Below are 13,786 nucleotides of genomic sequence, written 5' to 3' on the forward strand. Positions count from 1 at the left end.
AAAGTGTGAGACAGTGAGAGTGAAATTTGAAAAATGTGGGTATGTAGGGTAGGGTTTTTCAATCTTTGATTTTATACTCTAATTAGTTTTAGTTTAATTAATTTAATTAGATATTTACTTAGTTTAATTAGGTGATTAATCTAATGGGTTTTAAAATGCTATATTTACTTAGTTTACTTGGCTGGATCATTTGAATTTTGAAATGAAATGATGGAAGCCACTGCCTAATTATGAATCACTGAGTTGTATTAAAATGAAATGATGGTTGATGGAAAGGTCCACTGCCCAACACAAAGCTGCTAGCCAATATTTACAAAATATTATATATTTATTATATAATATATTATATAGTAATATATAATAATATATTTCGGTTTGGTTCGGTCGGTTTGGTGTATTAAAATTTGCAACCAAAAACTGAACCGAACTTTTTAGTTTTTTACATAATAAAACCGAAACCGAATCGAAATTTCGGTTTGGTTTTGGTTGGTTTGAAGCGGTTTTTTCGGTTCTGCGGTTTTTTGCACACCCCTATTTGAATTCTTCCAAACCCCCATGTGAGCTAGCTATAGCAATTAGATCGGACTCTGTGTCGGTATTCCTCTCTTTCTCTATCTCTTCTCTCTTGTTATTTCTGTGTTTTTGCCTTCTCATTTACTCAACCTAACTCTCAGCCACAGCCTATATTCTTGGGCTTTGATTTTAAACCGGCGGACAAAACAATGTTTTACTTTCTCACTCTTCTAGGCTTCTAGCTTTAGTTTATGTTTTATTTTTAAAATTTCATGGGAGAATGGGTAAAATACTAAAACCTTGGGTCTCTCAACAAAAGTTTAGCGAGAGACAAGGGGATGTTTGGTAGAGTAGTTTGAAAATTGTTATTTGGAGTTTTTTGAAATATGTGTAAGTAAAAAAGTATGTAAAAATGTGTGTAATGTTGTTTAAAATGTGAAAATGTGAGTTTGAACTTACTCACTAAACATGCCCAATTTTTCATTTTTTATTATTTATTTATTTTTTATTACTTTCATACGGAAACCAGAAATGTCTATAATTTTTTGTTTTCAATTAATTTCATGGGAAATGTCTGTTAACTTTTATATTGGGGTGCTCTAAGTGACTGATTTTTGATTAATAGAAGAGGCTTTGAACCCCAAGGTCTCAATTAAAGAGGTTATGGTCAGATTTGCTTTAATTGGGCAAGAGGGTTGGCTTGCTTTTTGCATAATTTGGGAAATGGAGTGGCCTAAATTCATGGGTTGATATTTCCTAAACATGGCAAGCCCTTAGAGTCCGCATTTGGTTGTTGCAGCAGACAAGGCTAGCCACTTAGGGTCAGCTATATGTTTCATGTTTTAGCCAAAAAATGGTAGAGCAGAAAAGTCGGGCCACAGTCAGCCAGAGCGTAAAGACTCTTTTAAGGTGGAAATTTTGGGTACAAGACCTCCTTCATGAGCTTGAGGTGCTACTAGTGTCCCTTGCCCACTTGGTAGTACGCATGGGCTGAGCTTATGCAATAGGTCCGAAAGGAACTGATCCATACTCTCCAAACCACACTTCCTCCATTTTTCCCATAAATCACATGGGCTTGGGCCATGCTTAAAAGAATAAAATATAATTTAGTATATAAATCGGGCCCATAATGAGGTTAGGCTTGATTGAGTTGGGTTTGTAGAGAATGTATTGCGAAAATGAGTATCAACAGCATGTATAGGGTCTTAAAGCCCCTTCTTTCTAAAAAAACTTCCTCAGAATCATTTGACAAACTAATATAGTTTTCATGCTTGATGATATGTAAGATTAAGATCAACATTTAAATTCCCAATGATAATAATTTTATTATTAATTAATTTTGTGCTGCTTTCTATGTCATTTTTGCCTTTTCCATCTTGGACATTCACATTATAAGGAAGCCAAAACCAATTTATTAGATCGACTAGAGTTATTGTGCACTATGTGACCATTATAATTGTTACTTCTAATAGAATTATAAGTACTCTGAATATAATTGAAGCCTCATAAAGTGCTGTCTTTCATGTATTCAGTTTGATTTTGGAAATTATGGAATCTTGTTTGTTTCTTTCTGGTATAATTCTCTCTTAGCAAATATATATATATATTTTTTCCCTTAAATCGCTAGGTGATTTTTCTTTATGGTTTAAATGACCAAAAATTCCATTTTGAGTTTGTTGTCAAACTAAGTGTTGGAGAAACTAAAAGAGATTGCCAAAGCCCAAATGGGGGACTTGTTGGGTTTAATTAGATTTAGATGGGCCCAGGTCTTTATTGAATGTGGATTGTCCTGATTTTATTTGGGCCTGGCAGTTGGGGTATAGTTAATTTCCGTGAGTGGGCTGTGTTTGGACTGGGGTTCGGAAACTGTGGGCTCATGTAATTGGTCGGGCTAGACAAGCTGAAACAATAGAATCGGCCCATCAATTTTTTTAAGTCGAGTATCGTGTAAAATAATAGAATAGGCCCATCATTAACGTTTTAAAAGAGATTCATACATGTGTCAAAATTTTCTACACCATTCTCTTTTTATTATTCTACATATAATTATACAGTTAATGCGGGATTGTTTTTGTTTATACTATAAGTTCTTGAGTTTTCCCGAGTCTTAATAATTTTTTGATTTATGAGATTTATGACTAATCTTGTTCTTTCCATAAACTACTTAAGTTGTTGCCCTTCCAATGAAGGAGAGTTTAAAGGAGTTTCACTGTAAAAATAGTCCAGATTATAACTAGGATAGTTACCAAAAACAAACAAAAATAAATAAGAGAGAAAAAGATTATCACTAACATTGTTTTATTTCACTTTCAGCTGGTTGGAGAAAAGATGGAGCAGACCCTTTTGCAGTTAAGAATTTTGAAAGCAACAATGACAATTGGATGGGCTTCACATAGGACTAATGGACTATATATTGCTCATCACAGTAATCCTCAGGCTCTCTTTTTATTTTTATTTTTTTTAATAATTTATAATTTATAATTTATCTTTTCAGAAATATCTAATCTTTATGCATTCTATCATTAAAAATAAAAAATTATGAAAAAAGAGATCTTTTAAATAGACTAGGGTTCGTTTATTTATAACTCGGATTTTCATGAAATAAATGAGATATCTTTTTTAATTCGTTTGTTGGAAGTTTAATGTGTGAGGTTTTTCTATTTATTCTATGGGAAATTGTGAAGTACCGAAACCAGTTTGTAATTGCTTTGAGCTAGTCTACTATAATTCATTGAACATTTTATAGTTTAGCCAGTAAGGAATGTCCTTGAACAAACTATATTTTTCAATCTCCAATGTCTTGTTTCTGGTCTTTTTTTTTCCCTCCTTATTTGCTCTCTGTTTTTTTTGTTTTTGGTGCCAATATTGAAGCCTAATGTTGCTTATGTTTTAATGAAATGGTGGAACAACTGGTGAAAGTTGTTGTTTAACTGTGTGTAATGACTAAATAATGAGCGGTAGTATTGAACTATTGAAGAGAGCACATACAAAAGTTTACGTGATTCAACTTAACGGCCTACGTATAGTGAGAAAGTTCTTGACGGCTACATATTATATTAGACATTTGTGTTATAATGAACTCAATGTAAAATTTATATACTAGAGAATACATTATTAATCCTAGGCTAACCATTGAGTCATAGACTAACCTAAGGTTAATGTGCTTATTCTAGAAGTACATGGGCCTACAATTGATATAAGCCACTTGGATCATAATATGTCTAACACTAAGTAACATACCTTTTCTTTTTCCAAGTTTCAACTTATTGATTCATTTTTTTCCGTTTAACTTTATAATAATTTGATTTTGATGAACTTTTTTTTTCATATATATATATATATAAGTCACATGGAAGAAATTATAAATTTGGACATCGGACCGCCATCTGATTGGTCTTGTAAGATATTATTCAGCTCCTGCACAAATCTTTCCATTGCTAGGGTTGGTAAGCACATAGGCACCATAATCCCATCCTCTTCTTTACTATTCATCGCTTCAATGTAAAATGAAGTAGCACTAGTACTCGGGCTTTCAAAAATGTTGGCTACTCCACCATAGATTGCCTTTCCCCACCCATAGTCTACGTCTCTGAACCCCACACGTGCCGTGTTTGACACAACGAAGGATTGCACAATGGTGGTACGAGGTCGGCCTTTACTCACCACCAGGTCTATAAATGATCGAATGTACTCATCATTGACGAACTAGTTCCAATGCGTACTCTAAAGGGTTCTCACTTCTCACAAAGCTCCCTAGCTGTTGTTACTGCTAGTGAGGTTGCATATGCATTGCCATAATACCCTCTTGGTAATGGAGGGTTCAATATGGCTCGCACATTATTCATAAATATCAAGCGCACTTGGTCTTCTGGGTCTGGTGAAAGTGCTATGGTACGGCATCGCCACAAGAACGCAGTTAGTACCTCAAATGTGGAATATTTACCCAAGTGGTGAGGTATCTTTTTACGAATAGCACATACTTGGGTTGATCCAAAGAAGAAAGAGCAACAGGCTAGTTCATGAAGAGAGTTGATGATCAAGCTCTGAGGCTTAACCAATTCATCAAATTCGTGATGTGTGCATGTCACCTGTGGCGGGTTCCTAGCGTTGAGAAGTTCCCTTTGCCACACAGGTGGGATTGAAGGTGCACATACTCCTCGTGCCATCTCACCCATGGCATTCATGAATTGAACTATGCTGGGAGCATCACTCATAAGATGGTTGAGGCGTAGGGCAAAGATAAATCCACCACACCTTAGTCGTGTCACCTGAGGATTAACATAATTGAAACCATTGAAACCAACTAAAAAAGCATGTGTGTTTTTACAATTATTAGGAACATTTCTTGTAGCTAATGATAATATTTTTTTGAGATAGTTACAATCGTTAGTAACCCTGCAGGTCAAATCTTTTTTTTGTAAGATCCAAAGTATTTTGTATATGGAGAGGAGTTAATTTAGCTAATAATAATACTTTAAATGTCTTAGACTTGTTATTATAATTTCACATGTGTGAGTAACCCAGTTAAATAACAAGGTGGAATGCAGATGCTAATGATATTATAACTGAGAAAAGCTAGAGATACAATCTTTTTTACAAAAAAAAAAAAAAAAAAAAAAAAATTTACAAATTGCTAATGTGGTGAGTGGTTATTGATAAATAAAAAAGTGATGTTAATAGTGGGTCTAGATGAAAACCAATAAAAAGTTGGTCATATTAACACTTTGTAAAAATATTGTAAAATAATTTGTAATCGTAACATTACTCAACTCTTAATTAATATATCGGACGTTATAAAAATTGTAATAACTCTTTCAACATTCCACACGTCACTATTATAAAAAATGGTATAATACTAGTAAAAAACAGCACCGAGCCTCTAGTTTTTGTTTTATGATATAGGGACTCTATTTTTTTTTTTTGTTTTTAATATAGAAAAACTTTTTTTTTTTTTTTTTTTGGTGTCCAAAGACTTCTCTTTCATTTAACCACTTACAATATGTAACATTAAAATTATAACAAAAAAATTGTAAAATAATTTATAACCTTACGGCTACTCATTTTATATATGGGTTGCATCATGCATGTAACAAATGTCTCCTAGTTATTAGTATGAATCAAACAATGTTGTTGATATTGTATCATGCCGGTTGGTACCGTTCCAAATGCTAATTAATACTGGAATATACCAAATATATGTAATGGGGGTGGATGGACAGTTCGATCGGATATTAACAATCGAATCAGTCAGACTAATAAAAAACTCAAAAAAAAAAAAAAAAAAAAAAGTTCCTCAAAGTCACCGACGCATCCTATAGAGTATAGATAGAACATACTCCCATGTGTAAGATGAGCATGATATATATCTTAATGATATAAAAAATAAAAAATTGCCAATTCCATAGCGCACGCCGCACGTCAATGTCATTTGTCCTTTTTCTTGATGCGCTTCTATTGGCTGTTGGAAACTTGTAAAATTATGTTTTGAATCTAATTTAATATGATTAATTTTGTCGATTTATTTTATTATTTAATTTATTTTTATTATTATTTATGAATTCTGTAAAGATACAATTTAGAACGGCCAATAATAGTGTTAGGTTTGCACATAAAAAGGTCCAAACAATATCATTTATAGAGCGTGGGTTTGAAAGGCTAGGCCTTGACCACAAGACAGTGGGTTTTTCGTGGTGTTCATACATAGTTTAAATCGTGTTCGCCCTAGGAGTCTTTCTCCTGGAGGCGGGCTGGGAGGCTCTGATTTCTGGCCATTTTTCCCAGCCTCCTCCTCTGAATCCTTTCTTTTCCTTTTATATTGGCATGTATCCTTTATCCAACGTCCACGTGTAGAATCGACCTTTCTAAGATTGATACTTGTCCCATCAACCCATACCCAGAGTGGTTGGGGGTGGTTGTAAAAGCTGAAGGGTATGGCTCTGTCAAGTGCAGAGTATTGAATGGCAGTAAGGGCAGCTTTCCCTTTGTCCTTGGTTGTTAACCTATCCAGCGCATCTTTCCCTATTGACATAGATATTTTTAGATTTTTTCCAAACTGTTCCTATGCCGTTTTTGTCCTTCCTTCCAGGGGGACCTCAGACATGTCGAGGATCGAATCATCCTCGGCTGTGTCCCAAGACTATTTGGACTTGTATTACCTATCCTTAGTTATAACCTTCCTTGGCTCGGGCCTTTGGGCCCCAATGAATAAATGGGCCAGGGCCACGAATTATTGGGCCCTACAAATTCTATTATTATTTTTTACTATTTATAGGTCATATTGTATTATTTTAACTAATTTTTATCTTTATTTACTGTATTTTTAGTAAAACAATTTTAGTTTTAGGAAAATAAATAGATTCCAAACAGATCCTTACAATAAGTATTTGTATTATTGTAAAAAGGATTTACTAACATGCGTCCTTAAAATATATATTAATAAACTATTTTTGGAAACTTTTTACAAGAAAATGAAAAAATAATTTACTGTTCTAACAATTTTTTCAAATTTCCATAAAACTCTCTCAAAATAAATATTTAATGTGTACCTAGCGAGCACATTAATTAACGGGACTAAAATAAGTTTTGAGTTTTAAAATCGTTATTTTAAATCTCTCAAAACTTTTTGTCAACTTATCATTTTTATTTTTTTTCTTTATTTTTTGTGCCTAAGATGTTGTCGCTTTTGCAACTATTGAACCTTAATACTTGTTTAACCAATAATATGTGCCGCTTTGCTTTAATATTTTTTTGGCATATTAGGTGAGGTATGAGTTTATAATTTTAAAAACTCTCATACATGGTTAACAATTAAACATATTACAGTAATATATAAATAATTATATACACACAACGATAATAATATCAATAATAAATAAATAGGTATAGAACTATTTATCAAACACCTTTAAGGGTGTTTTATTATTTTATCAAAAACATTAAAATGAGTGAGGTTAGGCGTACTAATACCTCAAATTATTTCAATTGATTTAAGAGAAAAACCAGTAAAACACTAATCTGTAGAAATTAATAACAAATTAAGCATATGTTACCTGGATAAGCAATAATGGGCAATTAAGCATTTCTCCTGAGCCAGGAACATCATAAAGGAGCTCATCTATACACGGAAATGGAGGATGAATTGCATGTCCAAACTGGTCTAGTGAAACATCAGCATCAGCCTTAATGAACATGACACCTTCACCTGTACATTCTACCATAAGCTTTGCACCAGGCACTTCCCGAAGTCTACCTGCAAAAGGGTAGTAGAATACAAGTGTTTGTGACAGTGCTTCTCTAATGATCTTCACTGTATCTCTCCCTTGCATGGAGGGATTATATTTGTAGAATTGTATAATTGGGATTTGGAATCGAAGGCTGTCTCGATCATCCAAGTCTGAAAGCTGTTTAAATTCATGAGGGGTGGGCTTAGCTGGAGATACCAGTTCTGGTTCACACCTTCTCACTGTGAAAACCAGAGAAGTGAATGATGGAGCCATGATTGACATAGATGCTCAGAGCTTACAGCAACTTTCAAGGGAGGAAAGTTTGATTATGGTAAATGGAGAACATAGGGAAATTTGGTAGTTTTGTTCCATTTTTTCATTATTTTAATACTAAAGGCCAGCAAGAGTTGTGTTTGAATTCTTCCAAACCCCCATGTGAGCCAGCTATAGCAATTGGATTGGACTCCGTGTCGGTATTCTTCTCTTTCTCCATCTCTTCTCTCTTCTTGTTTCTGTGTTTTTGCCTTCTCATTTACTCAACCTGACTGGCTGACTCTCAGCCACAGCCTATTTTCTTGGGCTTTGATTTTAAACCGGCGGACAAAACAATGTTTTCCTTTCTCACTCTTCTAGGCTTCTAACTTTAGTTTATATTTTGTTTTTAAAATTTTATGGGAGAATGGGTAAAATAGCAGAGGGGGTCTCTCAAAAAAAGTTTAGTGGGTGACACTAGTTTTTGTTTATTTGTTTGTTTTTGTTTTGTTTTGTTTTTTTTTTTTTTTAAGGGAAACCAGAAATGTCTATAATTTTTTTTTTCAATTAATTTCATGGAAAATGTCTGTTAACTTTTATATTGGGCTTCATAAAAATAAAAAGTTTATTGGATTAAATAGTTAAATATTTGTAATTATTTTAGGCAGTTTTTTAATTTTTATTAATTTAATATATTTATTTTTTTAATTAATTATTAAATTAATTATGATGAAATCACGGTTTGACTTCGATCTAACCTTAAAAACTTCGAATTTTTCTCTTTTATAATTCGAATTTTTCTCTTTTATGATTCATTGAACCATAAGAGGTACCTAAAAACATTTTAGTGACAAAATGTGTGCATAATTGGCATACAAATGGCTAATAAAATAATTCAGCCAAAAAAAAAAAGTGGCTAATAAAAAAAATGTTTTATTGCTATTTAAAAAGCCATGTCAATAAGTTTTTTTTTTTTTTTTTTTAATTTATACATGCCAGGAATCTAAAATAAAAAATTTGAAACTTTGAATTAACAAAAATTTCCTCAACTTTTCTCAATCTTTCTTAACAACCAAAAAAAAAATCTAAAAACACAAAAATCAAACCGAACAATCATTCGTCATAGCCATCAGTCCAAATCAAAATCAACCCCACTGTGAACCCAACCACCATAATACCACCCTCACAAATCAACCTAAATACCCAAACTCCAACCTTTCTTTTACTTTCTTTTTCTCATGTTTTCTAGGGAGCCAAACACATCAACAAATCACCCATCAGCCTCTCATACTATTACACTAACACTCACACCTAGTCATAACCCCATGAAGATTCCCAAAGAGCCATTAGTGTTGTCCTTTGCATCTATTTCTTTTGCTACAACTTCTACGGCAACTTCTATGGCTATTGTTACTGTTGGGATTGATATTACACCAGCGTTTATTGGGCCCTCTCAGTCCAAAATCTCCACTAGCCTCAACAGTAGAAGCTCCACCTTAGCCACATCGGATCCGACACAAAGATGAGCAGACCAACCACTTCTTGTTCTTAGAATAAATGCAAATTTTGGTTAATGTTTGTTAAACGCCGATTTTTTGTCATTAATCAGGCCCATGCTCTAATTTTAAGGCGTGAGCTCTTTAAGGCCATAATAGAGTTATGGGTGAGCTGGGTTTGGTTCCACCGTGGAAGATAAATCTGTTTCTCAAAACTAACTTGTGCGCAAACACAAATCCAAAAATTCAAGAGGGAAAAATACATATATGTATATGAAGGAACTAAAAAATTAGAGAGAAAAAAGAATAGATTAATGAATTTTATTATTTATTTGTGAAACCCAAAATATTGGTTCCTAGAACCACAAGACCTTTGAATCCCAAGTTACACAGACTTCAATAGACCTTTTAGGATTCATAAGACTTAAGAGACTTGGAAGCCTAGATCAATGTGGTTTTCAAAAATACAAGTTCTATAAGTATAGATTTTCCTTTCTACAATGCTTCTTTTTCTTAGAAAGTCTAGGGAAAAAGTCCACAAGGCCTATAAATCCCATACTTCATAGACTTAAGTAGATTCTTGAGGCTATACAAGACTTATGAGATTTGGGACCTTAGATCAATGTAGGGCTCCCAAGTATTTCTACAAGTTGAAATTTCTTGTAAGGTTGAATTTATTCAACCATCTAATTGGCTTTATTCCGTGCCAAATTTGCTTGTAATTCAGCATTTAGTAACCCTGTATTTAGGTAGGTTTGATGTAAGGGTGGTGAGTGAGATAGAGTGAAGATTGCTCAAGAGTGTGCAAGAAAACAGAGACTCGCGGCTTGGCCTCGCGGGTGACTCGCGGCTGCAAGCCGCCAGACGCAGCACACGTGCCAAGCATGCTGGAAGGTGAACAGTCATGCAAGCTGGAGCACTACAGGACAAAACAGGACAACTGGTCATACGGTTATCTCGCGACTGGATCTCGCGACTTAGTCAAGCCGCGAGGTCAAGCCGCGAGCCACCCCTATTTTGTAAAACCTGACGTTTCACATTCCTCTCACACTCCAGTATAAATACCCCTTTTACCCACGATTGTAAGAGAGCTTCCAGAGAGAATTTTGAGAGATAAACCCTAAAGAAAAACAAGATTGATTCACCCACAATCTATACATTAGAGTCTCTTCAAATTCCTCAACTCTCTTCCTCTCCATTGTCAAATCCTTGAGAGGCATTATACCAAACCTGGTTCTCACCATTATCATTACTGTGAGAGAGCTATTTGGATTTCTGGGAAGCAGTTAGGAAGGAACCAATCTTCATTGGTTGATGCTACGGTCTAGTAGCGGAATCCGGGAAGCTAGAAAAGAAAAAGGTTCGGCGCAACCTCGTTGGAGCAAGAAGCTTGGAGGGCTTAGGTGCACTGGGTAGATTAGGCTTGGAGGGTCTATTGCTATCCATGTATCCCAACTGTATTTTCTAGTGGATTGTTTACCGCTTGGAAGGCGGCGGAGAGGTTTTACGCCGAGGGCTTCGGTTTCCTCTTCGATAACACATCGCATGTTGTCTTTGTGTTTGCATCTTCCTTCCTCTCTATTCTTGCCTTTTTTATTATCTGCTGTAGATTGTGTTTTATTTCAGCTTAGATAGTTTTTTACCAATTCCATATTATAGCTTATGTTAAGTTTCCGCACACTAGTTGTTTGACATATTGCTTGAATTGGATAAGTTGTTATTTGGGGGTCTAAACGTTCAAAGGTGTTTATACACGTTTTTGAACTTTCATTTCTATTCATACAATATTGCTTCCTAAGGTCCTTGACCTAGGCTGGTGTTTCTTGCTTGGTAAGAGAAGAATGAAGGAGATGTGTTGTGCTCTAAAAGGTGTTGAAACTTTGGAATTGAAATTGACTAGTCTATAGGAAAAGATTTAAGAGACCTCGGCCAGAGGGGGAAAGCAAAAGGAGAAAGATGCTTGGGACGCTTTCGGAGTTCACCAATCTCAAAAAAAAAAAAAAAAAAAAAAAAAAACCATTTATACTACTTTCAAGAAAAAGAGCCAACAAGAGAAGTTGCTATCAGCCTAAGGAACCTTGGAAATGTCTCTTTCTCAACCCTGAAGAATGGGACCTTTCCTCGTTGAACTCAAATGGCATTGATCTACAACTTTCTATGAAGAGAAAATAATTTAAATACTTTTGGATGTGGGTTCCCAGAAAAACAAAACAAGAGTGGAAAGAGAAAACAAGAGTGGAAAGAGGAAAAAAGGCCCACAAAGCTCCTTTAGATCCATGGCAGGAAGCCATGGTTGATCCAGCGGACTAAAGACTACACCGTTTTAAGAAACCGAACCGTACCCACTATAAAGGAACATCAAAGTAGAAGAGAAAGGGAGGAGGAAAAAAACTGAGCATCAAAGATTTGCACAATATCAAAAAAAAAAAAAAAAAAACAAGAAACACCAGCCTAGGTCAAGGACATTGGGAAGAAATATTGTATGAATAGAAATTTCAACCTGTAGAAATACTTGGGAGCTCTACACTGATCTAAGGTCCCAGATCTCACAAGTCTTGTAGATTCTTAAGGACCTACCTAAGTCTATGAAGTTTGAGATTTATAGGCTTTGTGGACTTTTTCCTTAGACTCTCTAAGAAAAAGAAGCATTGTAGAAAGGAAAATCTATACTTATAGAACTTGTATTTTTGAAAACCACATTGATCTAGGCTTCCAAGTCTCACAAGCCTTGTGGATCTTAAAGGGTCCATTGAAGTCTGTGGAACTTGGGATTCAAAGGTCTTGTGGTTCTAGGAACCAATCTTTTGGGTTTCACAGATAAATAATAAAATCCATTAAATTATTCTTTTTACTCTCTAATTTTTTTAGTTCCTTAATATACATATATGTATTTTTTCCTCTTGGATTTTGGATTTGTGTTTGCGCATAGGTTGGTTTTGAGAAACGGATTTATCTTCCGTGGTGGAAGCAAACCTAGCTCACCCATAACTCTATTATGGCCTTGAAGAGCCCACGCCTTAAAATTAGAGCATGGGCCTGATTAATGACAAAAAATTGGCCTTTAACAATGTTTTCTCCAATGGGGTTGATGATTTTCATCTTCTTTTTTTTTTTTTTTTTTTTTTGGGAGTTTGTTGTTGATGGATTCGTTTTGACATTTTGATTTTCTTTGTTTGGAATTCTCTTCGCCATTTTAGGTTCTTTATTTGAATTTTGTTTGTTAATTTCTTGAGCTTTTAAATGAACTAGCAAATGGCTACGGGAGATGTCTTTGGTTGCTTATACATTATTACAGATTTTCTCCACAAACATTGTTGATGTGCTTGTTTCCCTAGAAAAGAAAAGAAAAAGATGGTGATATTTTAAAAATTCATATTTCAGATTTTTTTCCTTTTTTGGTTTCTAAATTCTGATTTAATTTTTAATATAAATGTTGACATTGGATTTTTTAAATAGCAATTAAAATTTGTTATTATTATTTTATGGGTGTAAATGCACTTTTAGTCCTTAAATTTTAGGTTTTTTTTTTTTTAATATTTTGATCCCTACATTTTCATTTTACCATTTTTAATCCCTAAACCAATTAATGTGTGACATTTAAATCCTTACTATCACCTAACTAATAGAAAAAGAAGACGTAATTGATGACATATTAAAATAATAATTAAAAAAATCTATTTTGACATTAAAAAATGCCACGTTAGCGTCTAAATTAATTTTAATTAAAAAAAATTAAAATCAAAATTAAAAACAAAAAATTACAGCTCTAAGAACATAAGAACTTGTACTTCTATGTTCTTAAATCAAGAAATAAACAACCGCAACTTGAACTTTTGAAGCCGATAAGGCTGATCACTCGCTGTCCGTATAGGTACTGCAACAAATTGGAAAAAACATGATCCAATCAAACCACGCACAAGTCTATCAAAACCTAACACACACATTTCTCTGAAAGAGAGAGAGGGAGAGGTTACTGTTGATGTTGTTGAAGGAGCAAAGAGGGTTGAGCATCTGAACGCTTGAGCTGCAATGGGTTCATCATAGAATCAGGAATCTCCAGAATATCCATGGAGAATCCACTCATTTCTTCGATCATTTGAAGCACCAAGTTCAAGGATCGCAAGCGATCTGTGAGTTCCACATGCTGAGTCCTGAGAATGTTGTTGGCGGATTCGCTCGCCTTGGCGTTGATCTTCTGCACCAGATTGCAGTTCGAGAGCTACAACTGAGTCACCTCGCCCCTCAGATCCTCGCCAATTTGCGATTCGACAACATCCTCTTCCTCTTCCTCTTCCTCTTCCT

General features: G+C 34.4%; 1 pseudogene; it reads right to left on the reverse strand.

Moving 5' to 3' along the window:
• Positions 1-3,843: 3,843 nt before the first annotated feature.
• LOC126699342 (benzyl alcohol O-benzoyltransferase-like) lies at positions 3,844-8,253 on the reverse strand (annotated as a pseudogene).
• Positions 8,254-13,786: the final 5,533 nt, after the last annotated feature.

Source organism: Quercus robur, chromosome 9 (genome assembly GCF_932294415.1).
Source record: "Quercus robur chromosome 9, dhQueRobu3.1, whole genome shotgun sequence".
NCBI classification, from domain to species: domain Eukaryota; kingdom Viridiplantae; phylum Streptophyta; class Magnoliopsida; order Fagales; family Fagaceae; genus Quercus; species Quercus robur.